The sequence below is a fragment of the Phocoena sinus genome, chromosome 6, assembly GCF_008692025.1.
Source record: "Phocoena sinus isolate mPhoSin1 chromosome 6, mPhoSin1.pri, whole genome shotgun sequence".
Classification (NCBI taxonomy): domain Eukaryota; kingdom Metazoa; phylum Chordata; class Mammalia; order Artiodactyla; family Phocoenidae; genus Phocoena; species Phocoena sinus.
This window is the reverse complement of record NC_045768.1, coordinates 74,186,146-74,192,385: the sequence shown is the minus strand read 5'-3', so window position 1 is coordinate 74,192,385 and position 6,240 is coordinate 74,186,146. Positions and strand designations below refer to the sequence as shown.

At 38.3% G+C, this 6,240-nt stretch overlaps 1 pseudogene; it reads left to right on the top strand.

The window, feature by feature from the left end:
• The first annotated feature begins 3,690 nt into the window (after positions 1-3,690).
• On the top strand, positions 3,691-4,565 carry LOC116755718 (annotated as a pseudogene).
• The last annotated feature ends 1,675 nt before the right edge of the window (positions 4,566-6,240 follow it).

Below are 6,240 nucleotides of genomic sequence, written 5' to 3'. Positions count from 1 at the left end.
CACACTTGCCTTTTTTTCTGTATTTCAGCCATTCAGTTAACAAACATGAAGCACCTATCATATGCCAAAGCTTGGGCCTTATTCAAATCTGTATTTCAAAAGCCTATCACAACACTTTACATATAAATACTATGATTACCATTCATGCTGCTCAGTGATATTTCATTTCCTGTCTCCTTCCAGGTGTGGAGTAGGCATGTATCAAATAATTAGTCCTCCAGAAAGCCAGCATAAAAACTTAGTGTTTAAGCAAGGCACAGTTTCTTTGACCAGCTGCAGTAAGAGAAAACACTGTTTTAACATTGTGTCAGAAAGGGGAAATCAATGGAGAATTTTTACAGGGTTTTGGGGCCTGAGCTAGGTGATTTTAAGTTGTGTCTTACAAAATGGGAATTAGTTGAGATCAGGAAATATTCACGACATGATGGCTTTGCATGGTGGACACAACAAAGTGAAGGTCTTGAAGCTATTCTTGATAGTGGGATGTTAGTTTTGATCAATGAGTTACTTGATTAGCACGCGTATCTCTCAGGGTCAAGTGTTTTCTGAAACAAGTAACACTGATTTTTGCTTGTTTTCTGTATTTAGTTAGGGACAGGAAATCACACCTAAACATGTGAATAGGAAATTCAGTTTACTGCATGTCTCATACTGCACTTCAGACTCGCGTTATGGGCCTTGTGTTGGCCAATGAAACATGAGTCACGGTGACATGTGTCATTTCTGGGTAGAAGTTTTAAGAGACAGTGCGGGCCTGAACATATTCTTTTCCTGTTCTACCACAGTGTCTGGCATGGTGTAGCTAGTGAATGCTTCATCAGCCTGAGTCTCAGAGGGGAGGTGACGTGACAATGAACAGAGGTCCTAGTTATCCTGTCACTGACATGTAACTAGTGTAGGAAATAAACCTTTTTTTGGTCTGTTTGGAGTCAGTAATAGTGGTTATTTGTTCCTGCAGTAAGATCTAGTCTATTCCGAACAAAACAGAGTCTAGGTAAATATTTGGCTAATATTTAATATACAAATGAATGATTAATTCATTAAATCATCACTACATTAAACATGAACTCTTCTCAGGTTTTCCATTTAGATCTCATACAGATGTGCTCCATTTAATAAAATTTGATGTATGGAAATTTGAACTTAAAACAAATAAGGCCATAATTATTTACAAAATAAAACATCCCTCCTCACTTGAATTTGTTTAAAATAATAAATGCTTGACCTTCCATTTACCTGTTTATGATATAAAGCAAAGCACAATACATATACCTCTAGTATTTTCTCCTCTCCTGTCTTCACCGAGGATATGCTGCAAATCTCTTGAATAACTCCTCTTGTTTACAAAAAGGGTATTTTAAAGACAAATAACGATGTAGCAACTTTTGCTGCTGTGTAGGACATGGTTGTTTTCTAGCTCAATTCCATAGGTAGACTTTGGGGAGGGCAATTGGGGTAGCTCATTCACAGAAGATTAAGTTCAGAATAAGGGAAACTTTTATCTTCCCTCTTCTGGAAAAGCAATCCTAACATTTATAAGACATTATAATATTAAAGAAAATTACTACCATAATTATGTACCTTGCTAATGTCTGTATAATTCTAGAATGAATTAATAGTAATACTGCACTTAAAGATTGAGTGAAAATTCTGAGCATTATTCATGTCTCTGCCAACATTCCTTAGCTCTTCATGACATAACTAGTACAATAGTTTGTCATCTATAATTGTTTGCTGAATAGCTAAGCATACCTCATAATGGAAAAGAAAAGCTAGAGGAAAAGGAAAGGAAAAAGGAAAAGGAATAGTTTCAGTATCATCTTTTACTGTGCTTGGTACACACACTGTTTAGGAGTCTTGTGTGGGCCAATATGACTAAAAGAATGAGCTCACATGGGTTCATTTCTCTATAGTTCTGTATTTCTGGCTCTTAAAAATTATTACTGCATGAATTTAATTTACTTCTTGGTGTGAAATGGTCATCCAGTAAACCAAAGAATGCATCTATTATCCTCACAGCGCATTATGCCACTTTGTCCCACCGTGTCCCTCCAACCTCATCTCCATGTTTAGCACCCGCAAATCACACATTTTCACTAAAATATTTTGCTGCAGTAGTAAAGATAGTTGTTAAAGACCCTGAGAGAAATAGATCCTATACATTTATTGCATAGAAAATGTGAGTTGCAGACTTTATTACAGCCAAAATAAGCTATACAAAAGTAAAGACTTCCTGTAATATTAACAGAGTAATGTCACGCATGCTTCTTGCATTAAAACCTTAAATACCCTTAAGAAACTTGCCGTATGGGAAATGTAAACTTAGTAAATTCACTGCAAGGAGCTTACCTTGTGCAGTACCCTCACATCCACGTTTAACCACATGACCACACCCACATGAACTCTGTAAGATGTTGTAATTATTTTCTTGGCTTATAATTTGCTTTTAATTATATGTAAAACAAAACCCATTCTGAGGTATATGAAGTCATGTAATCATGTAGGCACCCTGCTTTTCCCATATACTTCATTGATTTTGAATCAAACTAAAAGATTAACTCAACTCATTTATTTAGCATCATTTTTTACAGGTAAGGGAACAGGTCCAGAGAGAGAATTATTTGAGGTCACAAAGAGGTTTTGTTATTTTAGCACTCCAGTATATTGGTTTTAATTTAAAATATTTTTTGAGAAACTTTCGCCTCCTCCATATTCCTGACAGGGCAACTTGTTCAGAGGTAGTTACAGTTATATGCCAAATTATCATAGCAATTCTGAGATGAAATATTTAGTAAATTTTTTCCTGGACACTCAGTTGTTTCGGATACAGTCCTCACCAGTAAAATTATCCACCACGTTGTACACTGCCTCCCCATGCTATAGTCGATATCTATCCTTAAAATTGGACACATGGTCTTTTATACTTCGGAAGTATTTTTGTTTGCTTTGGTTTTCTTTCTTTTGTTTTGTCTGGTAGGCCCAAAGAGAGAGCTCAGATGCTCCCATAGCCCAACTCTAGCTATAGGTAAGCCCAATAAGCAGGATGTAGAGAACTATACATTCAAGCCCATCTCCTTCACGGAGATTTGACAGGGTTTAAGCAGTGCTTTTACTAAAAAAGTTAGACAAGTATCCCTAAAAGGTAGAAAGACTGGGACTTGTGACTGCATCTGATGAATCTATTCCATTCCATCCCATCATGTGATGATGATCATTCTCTTTGAATCTTGGATTAGAGCACTGGGGAATACTTGTGTGATTAAAAAAAAAGAGAGAGCAGGAAACAAAAGAAGAATAGATAAATTGTACATCAACGGACACAATCAACAGAATGAAAAAGCAACTTATGGAATGGGAAACAATATTTATAAATCATATATCTGATAAGGGGTTAATGTTCAGAATATATATTTTTAAAACTCCTACCACTCAACAACAACAAAAATAATTAAGAAAGAAGCCAAAGGCCGGGCCCTGCCGCGCACGCGTGCACTCGGACAGTTGGGGGTGTTAGTCCGGCTCTCGTGTGTGGTGCGCGACCCCGGTGCAACACTCTGGCACAGCCGCAGCGTGGGGCTCGCAGCGCACAGACACCGCGGGTGTGGGGCTGCACAGGCGCGGACGGCGTTGGCCTGAAGAAGACCTTAAGCGGTGCTCTAGTGGAGTGGATGGACTCTCCTGGCTGAGCGGACAGGCCCTGCCGTCGGAGATATGTGTAACACACCAACTTACTATGACCTGGGAAAGGCTGCCAAGGATGTCTTCAACAAAGGATATGGATTTGGCATGGTCAAAATAGATCTGAGAACCAAGTCATGTAGTGGAGTGGAATTTTCTACTTCTGGTCATGCTTACAATGATACAGGGAAAGCATCAGGCAACCTAGAGACCAAATACAAGATTTGTAACTATGGACTGACCTTCACCCAAAAGTGGAACACAGACAGTACTCTTGGGACAGAAATGTCTTTGGAGAATAGAATAAGTTGGCTGAAGGGTCAGAACTCACTCTTGATACCATATTTGTAGGGAACACAGGAAAGAAGAGTGGGAAATTGAAGGCCTCCTATAAACGGGATTCTTTCAGTCTTGGCAGTAATGTTGGTATCAGTTTTTCTGGACCAACCATCTATGGCTGGGCTGTGTTGGCCTTTGAAGGTTGGCTTGCTGGTTATCAGATGAGTTTTGACACAGCCAAATCCAAACTGTCACAATAATTTCGCCCTGGGTTACAAGGCCACAGACTTCCAGCTGCACACTCATGTGGACAATGGCACTGAATTTGGAAGGTAGATCTACCAGAAGGTGAATGAGAAGATTAAAACATCAATAAACCTCTCGTGGACCACCGGCAGTAACAACACACATTTCAGCATCTCTGCTAAGTACAAGCTGGATTGTAGAACTTCTCTATCGGCTAAAGTGAATAATGCCAGCCTGATTGGCTGCGTTATACTCAGCCCCTTCAAGCAGGAGTGAAACTGACCCTGTCAGCTCTAATCCATGGAAAGACCTTCAGTGCAGGAGGGCACAAGGTCAGGCTGGGATCTGAACTAGAAGCTTAATGTGGTTTGGTTTTGTTTTTTTACACCCTCAGAGTAATTTTTTTTTTTTAATTTCTGCATGTCCATATCAAGTGAACTTTATTAGTAAACAATCATGATCCATTGCTATAAGAGGTGTCCGTGAATTCTGGAGTTCAAAGAGACCTCATAATTGTTTTTTTTTTTTTTTTTTTACTCACAAATAACCTGTGTATGTTTATTTTTTATTTTTTTTTCTTATTAGTCATCCATTTTATACACATCAGTGTATACATGTCAATCCCAATCTCTCAATTCATCACACCACAACCCCCAACGCCCGCCGCTTCCCCCCCTTGGTGTCCATACGTTCTCTACATCTGTGTCTCAATTTCTGCCCTGCAAACCTGTTCATCTGTACTATTTTTCTAGGTTCCACATATATGTGTTAATATACGATATTTGTTTTTCTCTTTCTGACTTACTTCACTCTGTATGACATTCTCTAGATGCATTCACATCTCTACAAATGACCCAATTTCGTTCCTTTATATGGCTGAGTAATATTCCATTGTATATATGTAGCACATCTTCTTTATCCATTCATCTGTTGAAGGGCATTTAGGTTGCTTCCATGACCTGGCTATTGTAAGTAGTGCTGCAATGAACATTGGGGTGAATGTGTCTTTTTTAATTATGGTTTTCTCTGGGTATATGCCCAGGAGCGGGATTGCTAGGTCATATGGTAATTCTATTTTTAGTTCCTTAAGGAATCTCCATACTGTTCTCCATAGTGGCTGTATCAATTTACATTCTCACCAACAGTGCAAGAGGGTTCCCTTTTCTCCGCACCCTCTCCAGCATTTGTTGTCTGTAGATTTTCTGATGATGCCCATTCTAACTGGTGTGAGTTGATACCTCATTGTAGTTTTGATTTGCATTTCTCTAATAATTAGTGATGTTGAGAAGCTTTTCATGTGCTTTCTTGGCCATCTGTATGTCTTCTTTGGAGAAATGTCTATTTAGGTCTTCTGCCCATTTTTGGATTGGGTTGTTTGTTTTTTTAATATTGAGCTACATGAGCTGTTTATATATTTTGGAGATTAATCCTTTGTATGATGATTCATTTGCAAATATTTTCTCCCATCCTGAGGGTTGTCTTTTCGTCTTGTTTATGGTTTCCTTTGCTGTGCAAAAGCTTTTAAGTTTCATTAGGTCACATTTGTTTATTTTTATTTCCATTACTCTAGGAGGTGAATCAAAAAAGATCTTGCTGTGATTTATGTCAAAGAGTATTCTTCCTATGTTTTCCTCTAAGAGTTTTATACCGCTTAGTCTTACATTTAGGTCTCTAATCCATTTTAAGTTTATTTTTGTGTATGGTGTTAGGGAGTGTTCTAATTTCATTCTTTTACATGTAGCTGTCCCATTTTTCCAGCACCACTTATTGAAGAGGATGTCTTTTCTCCACTATATATCCGTGCACCCTTTGTCATAGATTAGTTGACCATAGGTGCATGGGTTTATCTCTGGGCTTTCTATCCTGTTCCATTGATGTATATTTCTATTTTTGTGCCAGTACCATATTGTATGGATTACTGTAGCTTTGTAGTATAGTCTGAAGTCAGGGAGTCTGATTCCTCCAGCTCCATTTTTTCCCCTCAAGACTGCTTTGGCTATTCAGGGTCTTTTGTGTCTCCATACAAATTTTAATATT